The following is a 10371-nucleotide window of genomic DNA, read 5'->3' as shown; positions in this document are numbered from 1 at the left end:
ATTCTTACACCACTCAATGGAAGGCAGGGGGACACTGGACTCTGATGGACAGCCTCTGAGTATCCTGGTTGTTGAGCATTAGAGTGCCCCACTAGTCCTCTGTTGGACTTCCACTTTCCAGTTCTTTGGTCCAAGAGAGCCAGGTCACCCACCCCTGTTAGTTTGCTTTTATCTATGCTTATTGAAAGGTTCAGGTTCAGTCCTCTCTGTCCTCAGTCCAGAATATGTGAAAGATTAAAAGAAAACCAGGGAACTCACCATGCCGTCACTCACTGAGATTCCCTAGACAGCCTATCTCTTTTTCTGAGGTGGCAGAGCCCTCTTTCTCAGTGTTGAATTATTTCCAGCAACATTCAAGTGTATTTAGATGGGAAGAAAAGTGGGTCTAAGCCATCATGACCTACAACTGGAAGTCCAGCCCTGACATGTTTGGCCATCATGATATTTTCTCTGTAAAGCCATAATTACCCTTAAAGATGACAGTTTAGAAGATGGCCCTAAAAACAGCACTGGAGGCTTCAAATTGGTGAAAGATTGTGATCATAGTGGTGAGTCAGCAGCAGATATCTGGGATGGTGGAAGTAAGGACTGAAGATGAGAGGAAATAGTCCCTCTGCATGCTCTGGGGTACAGAGGCCCTAGCAGTCCCTTAGTCGGATGAACACAAAGTGCCAGAGGCTATTGTGCTCCAAGACAGAAAGTATAAAGGCACTGGGACCCCCCGGGATGAGGAAAGGAAAAGGGGGCTGGGGCTGAGTGGTTGGCACAAAGAGAAGAGGAAAGTACCTCTTAGCCCTGAGTCCCAGGCTTTCTCATAGGCTGGAGACTGACAGCCTTATCATTCTTCCCCCATGAGTTAGAGACCTCTTCCCCCCTTTCCCCCCCACCCCGCAAGTGAGAAGGACAGACAGAACCAGGGCATCAGCCAGGAGGAGCTTCTGGAGGGCCCACTGGTGCAGCAGCTCCTGGAAGGGGAGGGGGTGGGGCAGGAGGCGGCCACTTTTCTCAGCGGTTCCTGTCCCCGGGATAAAAATACCAACATGCAAAATCAGCTGCTAATCTTGTTGCTAGGTAAATTCAGCTCCTGAATTGCCATTTTGTTCTAAATTTGCTGAATCAAAGGATCACAGGCCTCCAGGCACTGGCGTCTCTGGGGGAGAACATGGAGAAGAGGCACTGTACTCACTGCTTTACCCTGATTATTAGTCCCTTCAGTGCCAGACAGACAGACATCACCAATAGAAGGGTGCGTGTGACAGCCAAACTGCAGAGGGGCAGGGGTGCCCCGTGGGGAAGCACTAGGCCCCCAGCCACCCGCTCTGCGTTGGATACTGGGGAGAAGGACCGCAGTTCAGGGTTGGTAGAGAATTGCCGAGAAGCAGCAGATGGGGTTGGGGTATTCTCTCTGCGGAGGGACCAGGGCCTGGGATGGGGTAGGAAGGGGGCGGGTAGAGGGGCACCAAGCTAAGCAGCCATGGTTGCTGTATGTCTCCAAAGCAAAGTCCTGCTGCCAGGGGAATGTTCTTGGACCTGAGCTCCTAAAGCCTTAGGGGCAGTTAGAAGCAAAACTGTCTGAGGGACAAGGCAGACAGCTGGCCTTGGAAACTATGGAGGGAACCCTGTGTGAAAAACGACTCCCACACCCACCCCAAACGGAGTGCCCAAGGCAGGCAAAAAAGCCACCAACCCGTCCTTACCTAGGGACTGCAGGTAAGCCGGCCAGCACTTTCTCCTGCTGCTCTGCCAAGAGGTTAAGACAGAGGAGTGGGAAGAGGCAACCATGTGTGGGAGGGCTGGAGCCCTCGGAAACTTACCTACCCACCCCAGAAAGTGGGAGGGGACTGTAGAGGGCCGGGTACAGAGGCATGGAAGGACAGTGGCTGTGATTAGAACTCAACCAGGGAGACCATTTGACTGCTAAGATTAAACCCCCAAGGCTAAGCTAGCCCCCCTGTGATGGTCCCTGAAATCTGGGTGAAGAGCTGCACGTTCCCAGTATGGTGAGAGCAGGGAGTGAGGAGTACAGGGCATGGCTGATTTCATGCTTTAGCTTGTTCAGGCCATGGAGCCCAGTGGCTTGGCCAAAAACTGACCTAGTTATTGCTGTGGAGGTACTTGGTATATGTGGCTAGCATCTCCAGCCAGTCAACTTTAAGTAAAGACTCCCACTGTGGACATTTGGATGGACCCCCTCCCCTCAGCCCAGGCCTTTAGAGCAAAGAAATGAGGTTCCCAGAGAAGAACTGCTGCTTCAATCTGTGGCATCCACCTTGTTTGAGTTTCCAGTTTGCCGGTCTCACAACATCAGCTCTTGCCAGAATGGCCAGTACATATGTATAAATATATACATTCATGTGTGTGTGTGTGTGTGTGTGTGTGTGTGTGTGTGTGTGTGTGTGTGTATTTCCCTCACTGATGGAGAGGCCTCCTCCTGGCCAGGTAAAGAGGAGGGGCTGTGGTTTGGGGTTTGTATTTAGGATTCCTGGGGTTTCTAAAAGTTTTAGGCCTTCTAGGTGATCAGCTCAGGCCCTCTCCAAGCTGTCTTCTCCCTGATCCTGCTTTTGTCTGGATCACCCAAGCTTCTGAAGTGCCCAAGCTTCTCCTGTTGGCCAAGTGTGCAGGCTGCAACCCTCTCTGCCCAGCCCAGAGCCTCTGGTCACATCTGTAAGCTCTATATCTGCCAAAGTCATCACCCAGTGCCGCCATCTTCTCTTCCTTTCTGGCCCCTGCTGCCCATATCCTCTGCCCAAGGAGGCCAGCAGAATTCCCTCACCACTGCCCCTACTAAAAGTACCCACAAGAGGATGCCATCACCCAGTTTCAAATCTACTCCACTATCCAAAGGCAGGAAGGCAGTGGGGTCCCAGAGGTTCACAAGGCCCAGAAGCCATGCTGTGCTCACCTAGAAGGGAAATTTTCCAGCTACTCCATGAGAGGCCTCCTGCCACCAGTGAGCATAATCGGATGGCTTGAGGAACTATGTGTCCAAATGGTTACAGTCAGTGGGAACCCAAAGTGGGCTGACCCACCTGGCAGCAGTCAGGTGACCCAATGGGAAGACCCCCCTAAAGACAGTGCTTTGGGGAGGATGCCAGGCAGGACCCCATTCAGTTATTCATCCATGGAGATGGTCACAGAAGAGTTTCCAAAGAAGACCCTTTATTACCTTAAAGGTGAGCCTGTGGAGGAGAAAAAAACCTGGGCCAGAGCAATGTCATTTAGAACCCGATCCAGGCTCTAAATTAGTACAATTTATTAAAAATTTTTCCTCTGGCTAAAATTTCATTTTCGTATTTTTCAAATATCCCCAAAGCACTGGAGCCTGGCTGCAAAAGGGTCCAGGTAGCATTTTGCCTACATGAAAGCAGAAGACAGGAAATACTAGGCCTGGTCTCCCTCCTGCCTTCAACCAGCTCCTTTCTTCCCTCCCTCCCTCTTACTCTTGCTTCCTTCCTTTATTTTCTTTTTCTTTCTTTCCTTCCTTCTTCCCTTTCCTTTCCTTTCTCTTTCTTTCTTTCTTTCTTTCCTTCTTTCTTTCTTTCTTCCTTTCTTCCTTCCTTCCTTCCTTCCTTCCTTCCTTCCTTCCTTCCTTCCTTCCTTCTTTCTTCCTTCCTTCCCTTCCTCTTCCCTCCCTCCCTTCCTTCTTTTCTTCTTTCTTTCTCAGTTTTAATGAGGTGTAATTCACATACTATAAAATGCATTTTCTTTAAGTGTACAATGTATGCTTTTAGTATATTCAGAGTTGTGCAACCACTACCACCATCTAAATTTAGAACATTTTCATCACCCTAAAAACAGACTTCTACTCCTAGTGTCACCTCCCACCCCTCATCTCTCCTGATCCTTAGGCAACCACCAAATGGCTCTGTCTCTAAAGATTTGTCTATTTCATATAAATGGAGTCATACAGGATTTGTTCTTTTGCATCTCACTTGTTCTACTAAAACTAATGTTTTCAAGGTTCATCCGTGGTATAGCATGTATCAGAATTTCATTTCTTTTTATAGCTGAACAATATCCCATTGTATGTATAAACTACATTTTGTTTATCCATTCATCAGTTGATGGACATTTAGATTGTTTCTACTTGCTGGCTATTATGGATAATACTGCTATAAAAAAGTTTTTGTTTGGACATATGACTTCTTATCTCTTGGATGTATACATACCTAAGAGTGGTACTGCTGAGGTCATATAATAACTATGTTTAACTTTTAAGGAAATGCCAAACTGTTTCCCACCACAGCTGCACCATTTTTCATCCCCACCAGTGATGAGGGTTCCAATTTTACCACATCCTCGCCCACATTTGTCTTTTTGTTCAAAGCAATCCTAATGGGTTTGAAGTGGTAGCTTGTGGCCTTGATTTGAATTTTCCAAATGACTAATGGTGTTGAGCATCTTTCCATGTGCTTACTGGGCTATTTATAGCTCTCTTTAGAGAGATATCTGTTCAGACTGTTTGTCCATTATTAAATTGGGTTGTTTCCCTTTTTATTGTTATATACTCTGAATATAAACCTTTACCAGATATAGTATTTGAAAATATTTTGTCCCATTCTGTGGGTTGTTTTTTCACTTTCCTCTGGCCTTCTGAAGCACAGAGGTTTTAATGTTGATGAAATCCAGCATATCAGGTTTTTTTTTTTCTTTTGTTTCTTGAATCTAAGAAACCATTGCCTAACCCAAGGTCACAAAGATATATATTTGTTTTTTTCCTAAGAATTTTATGCTTTTAGCTCTTAAATTTAGGGCTTTCATCCATTTTGTAATAACCTTGTGTATGGTGTCAGGTGGGGAACAGCTTCATATTTTTGCCTGTGGATATCCAATTATTCCAAGACCATTTATTGGAAAGTGTATTCTCTCTCCATTGAATTGTGCTGGCACCCTTTTTGAAAGTCAATTGACTATAAATATAAAGGGTTATTTCTGGACTATTCATCCTGTTCCACTGATCTCTATGTCTGTTCATATGGCATTATGGATAAACAGTCTTTCAATTTCTGTAGCTTTATAGTAAGTTTTGAAATCAGGAAGTCTTCAAACTTTTTTCTTTTTCAAAATTGTTTTAGCTATTCTTGGTCTGCTGCATTTCCATATGAACTTTGGGATCATCTGGATAATTTCTGCAAAAAACACTACTGGGATTTTGATAAGGTGTGTGTCAAATTCATAGCTCAATCTGGGGAGTATTGTGAACTTAACTATATTAAACCTATATCCATGAACATGGTATATCTTTTCATTGATTCAAATCTTTATTTTGTTCAGCAATGTTTTGTTAGTTTTTAATAAATGTCTTGAAGCTTCTTTTGTTAATTATATTCTTAAGTGTTCTAGTTTGCTAACTGCTGGAGTGTAAAATACTAGAAATGGAATGGCTTTTAAAAAGGGGAACTTAATAAGTTGCTAGTTTACAGTTCTAAGGCCGAGAAAATGTCCCAATTACAATAAGTCTATAGAAATGTCCAATCAAAGGCATCCAGGGAAAGATACTTTGGTTCAAGAAGGCCGATAAAGTTCAGGGTTTCTCTCTCAAGTGAGAAGGCACATGGTGAACACAGTTATGGTTTCTCTGTCAGCTGGAAGGCCACATGGTGAGCACAGCATCATCTGCTAGCTTTCTCTCCTGGTTTCCTGTTTCATGAAGCTCCCCAGGAGGCATTTCCTTCTTCACCTCCAAAGCACTGGCTACTGGACTGTCTGCTTCATGGTGCTGCAGCATTCTCTGCTCTCTCTGAATCTCCTTCATTTTCCAAAATGTTTCCTCTTTTATAGGACTTCAGAAACTAATCAAGAACCACCCAAATGGGTGGAGACATGCCTCTACCTAATCCAGTTTAACAACCACTCTTGATTAAATCACATTCCAGGGAAATGATCTAATTACAGTTTCAAACATGCAATACTGAATAAGGACTTGAAGAAACAGCTGCCTTTACAAAATGGGTTTAGGATTAAAACATGGCTTTTCTAGGGTACACACATCATTTCAAACCAGCACACTAAGTAATTTAATATTCTCAGCCATTATAAATGAAATTGTTTGCTTAACATCATTTTCAGGTTGTTCATTGCTAGCATAATGAAATACAATGGATATTTGTATATTGCCTTTGTATTCTGAAACCTTGCTGATTTTGTATTTTAGTCTTCATAGTTTTTAATGGATTCTTTAGCATTTTCTCTATAAAAGATCATGTCTTCTGTAAATAGAGATAGTTTTATCTCTTTCTTTCCAATTTGAATGTCTTTTGCTTATTTTTCTTGACTAATTTTCCTGTCTAGGGGTTCTAGTATAAAGTTAAAAAGCAGTGATAAAAGAGGGCATCCTTTTCTTTTTCTTGGTCTTGGGGGGAAAATATTCAGTCTTTCACCTTGAGTATATTAGCTGTGGTTTTTTTGTAGCTGTCCTTTATCAAGTTGTGAAAGTTCACTTCTAAGTTTTTTGAGTGTTTTTATCACAAAGGAGTGCAGAATTTTTGGGCAGTGCAGCAGTGTCTCAGTGGCAGAATTCTTGCCTGCCATGCTGGAGACCTGAGTTCGATTCTCAGAGCCTGTCCATACCAAAAAAATTAAATTAAATTTAAAAAAAGAGTGCTGGATTTTGCTAAATGCTTTTCTGTCTCTATAGAGATCATCATACAGTTTCTTCCCTATGCTATTAATGTGGTGCATTGCATTGATTGATTTTTATATGTTGCATCACCTTTGCATTCCTGGGATAAATCCAACTTGGTCCTGGCATATCATCTTTTTCTTGTGCTGTCTCTATCTTGTTTTGATAATACTAACTTCATACAGTAAATTAGGAAATGTCTCCTCCTCTTCTATTTTTTGGAAAGGCTTGTGAAGAATTGGTATTAAATCCTCTTTAAATGTTTGAAGAATTTGCCAGTGAAGCTATCTGGGCCTGGGCTTTTCTTTGTGGGTAGTTTTTAAATAATTATCTCAATTTCCTCTTGGGTCAGTTTCAGTAGTTTGTTTCTTTCTAAGAATTTTTCCTAACAAATTTTATCTAATTTGTTGGCATGCAATTGTTTCTAATTCTTGTTATTTCTATAAGGTTGGTAGGTTAGTCAGTCAAACTAAAAGTTTGTCCAGTTATTTTTATCTTTCCCAAGAACCAACTTTTAGTTTTGTTGATTTTTCTCCTTTGTTTTTCTATTGTATATTTCCATGCTATTGTTTATTATTTCCTTCCTTCCACTTGCTTTGGTTTTTTTCTTTTAATTTTTCAGTTTCTTAATTGTAAGGGTAGATTATTGATTTGAGATCATTCTTTTTTTAATATAGGTTTTTACAGCTATAAATTTCCCTCTAAACACTACTTTAACTGCGTTCCATAAGTTTTGGTATGCATTTTTTATTTCATCCATTTTAAATTATTCTCTGATTTCTTCTTAGACTTGCTTGTCATTTAGGAAAGTGTTATTTAATTTCCAAATATTTGTGATTTTCCCAAATTTATTTCTAATTTAATTCCATTGTGTTGGATAATGTACTTTGTATGATTTCAATCCTTGACAATTTACTGAGACTTTTATGGCCCAATATATTGTTTATCCTGGCGAATGTTCCATGTGTAATTGAAACGAATGTGTATTCTGTGGATATTGGATGAAGTGTTTGAAAGATGTCTGTTAGGTCTCATTTTATTGGTTTATAGAGTTGTTCAAGCCTTCTATTTCCTTTTTGATATCCTGCCTAGTTGCTAGTTTTTCTATCCATTATTAATAGTCTTCAAATGCTGCTGAATTATCCATTTCTTTCTTCAGTTCTTTCAGTTTTTGCCTCTGTTGAACGTAATTTTTTATCTTCCTAATGGATTGACCTTTTATCATTATAAAAGTTCCTTCCTTGTCTCTTGTAATAAGTTTTGTCTTAAAATATATTTTGTCTGGGGAGAACTGCCATGTGGAGTGGTGCTGCAGTCGGGGGCGGTCAGTGGCACTGGTGAGACAATGCCGAGCCATCCCACAGCCTCCACCACTGAGAAGTCCTTGTTCCCACTGCTGGGAGGGAGAGCCTGGTGCCAACAAAATGATGGATGGGGAGCTGAATGTCGCTAGCCTCATCACCCAATTGCTGGAACTGCCGTTGTGGATGAAACGATCTTCTGCTGTCATGGAAGACTGTCACCAAGCTTGCCATCAAAGGAGCAGATTCAGAGAATTATGAGACCTACTGATGTCCCTGATACAGGTTCGCTCTATGATTTGCTGTGGTCTGATCCAGATAATAACGTACAAGCCTGGGGAGAAAATGATTGTGGTGTTTCCTTCACTTTTGGAGCTGATATTGTCAGTAAATTTCTGAATTGTCATGATTGGGACCTGGTTAGTCGTGCTTATCAGATGGTTGAAGATGGGTGTGAATTTTTTTGCTAAACTACAATTGGTAACCCTGTTTTCAGCCCCAAATTATTGTGGTGAATTTGATAATGCTGGTGAAATGATGAGTATGGATGAAACTTTGATGTGTTCATTTCAGATATTGAAGCCATCTGAAAAAGAAAGCTAAGTACCAGTATGGTGGACTGAATTCTGGACATCCTGTCATTCCACCTCGAACAGCTAATCCACTGAAGAAAAGGTGAAGAGAGAAACTCTGTAAAGAAATAATCAGATTTATTAAGGACACACTTCATAATATATAAATGTGCACTGTAAAACCATCCAGCCATTTGACAGCCTTTTAAAGATGTCACACCTGTAGCTTAAGCAGATGGGTAAAGGATCTTAAATTTTTCTGTAATAGAAAGATGTGCTACACTGTATTATAATAAGTATACTTGTTATAATATTCAACAAAGTTAAATCCAAATCCAAAATTATCCATTAAAGTTACATCTTCACGTATCACAATTTTTAAAGTTGAAAAGCATCCCAGTTAAACTAGATGTGACAGTTTACCCAGGTGAAACCATGATGATCCATCTGTTGTAATGTGGTTTTAGTGTTGCTTGGTTGATTATTTGGGACTTGTTGTGTTTTGTTTTTGCTAGAATAATGGCTTTTCTCTCTAATCCAACTTGGTGGGTTGTTTGTCTTTTTGTTGTTGAGTCGAACAATCTCTTTATATATTCTGGTTGTCTTTTTACTTTCTTGACAAAGTTCTTTGAATCACAAAACCATTTAATTTTGAGGAATTCCCATTTATCTATTTCTTTCTTCAATGCCCATCCTTTGGGTAGAAGATCTAGGAAATCACCTCCAATTACAAGATTTATAAGATATTCCCTTGTATTTTCTTCTAAAAGTTTTGTGGTCTTAGCTCTAATATTTAGGTCTTTGATCCATTTTGAGTTAATTTTTATATAGGGTATGAAATACGGATCCTCTTTCATTCTTTTTCATGTGGATATCCAGTCCTCCAAGCATCATTTATTGAAGAGTTGTTCTGACCCAGGTAAGTTGGCTTGACTGCCTTAGCAAAGATCAGCTGTCCATAGATGAGAGGGTCTAAATCTGAGCACTCTATTCATTTCCATTGGTTAGTATATCTATCTTTTTGCCAGTACCATGCCATTTTGAGCACTGTAGCTTCATAATACACCCTAAAGTCAGGTAGTGTCAGACCTCTGACTTCATTTTTCTTTCTCAAGATAAATTTGGGAAATTTATCTCAAATTATGTCCCTGCCCTTCCAGATAAATTTAGTTATTGGCTTTTCTATTTCTGAAAAGTAAGGCTTATGGATTTTAATTGATATTGCATTGAATCTGTTAGTCAATTTAAGTAGAATTGACATATTAACTATATTTAGTCTTCCGGTACATGAACACGGTTTGCCCTCCCATTAATTTAGGTCTTCCATGATTTCTATAGCAATTTCTTGTAATTTTATTTGTATAGGTCTTTTGTATCCTTAGTTAAATTTATTTCTAAATATTTTACTCTTCTGGCTGCAATTTTAATGGAATTTTTTTCATGGTTTATCCATCAGATTGATCATTACTAGTGTATAGAAACACTACAGATTTTTGAGTGTTGATCTTGTAACCTGCCACTTTGCTGTACTCATTTACTAGCTCTAGTAGTTTTGCTGTGAAATTTTCAGGGTTTTCAACATATAGTATCATATGATCTGCAAACAGTGAGAGTTTTATTCTTCCTTTCCAATTTTGCTGCCTTGTATTTCCTTTTCTTGTCTAATTGCTCTGGCTAGAACTTCCAACACAATGTTGAATAACAATGGTGATAGTAGACATCTTTGTCTTGTTCCTGATCTTGGGGGAAAGGTTTTCACTCTTTCCCCATTGAGGATGATATTAGCTGTGGGTTTTTCATGTACTTCCTTTATCATGTTAAAGAAGAAACACTTCTATTCTTAGAAGTGTTTTCTACAAGAAAGGATGTTGAATTT

At 40.4% G+C, this 10371-nt stretch overlaps 1 pseudogene; it reads left to right on the top strand.

Moving 5' to 3' along the window:
• The first annotated feature begins 1162 nt into the window (after positions 1-1162).
• On the top strand, positions 1163-8739 carry LOC143680859 (serine/threonine-protein phosphatase PP1-beta catalytic subunit pseudogene; annotated as a pseudogene).
• Positions 8740-10371: the final 1632 nt, after the last annotated feature.

This window comes from Tamandua tetradactyla, chromosome 1 (assembly GCF_023851605.1).
Source record: "Tamandua tetradactyla isolate mTamTet1 chromosome 1, mTamTet1.pri, whole genome shotgun sequence".
Lineage (NCBI taxonomy): Eukaryota > Metazoa > Chordata > Mammalia > Pilosa > Myrmecophagidae > Tamandua > Tamandua tetradactyla.
This window is presented reverse-complemented; position numbering and strand designations above follow the sequence as displayed.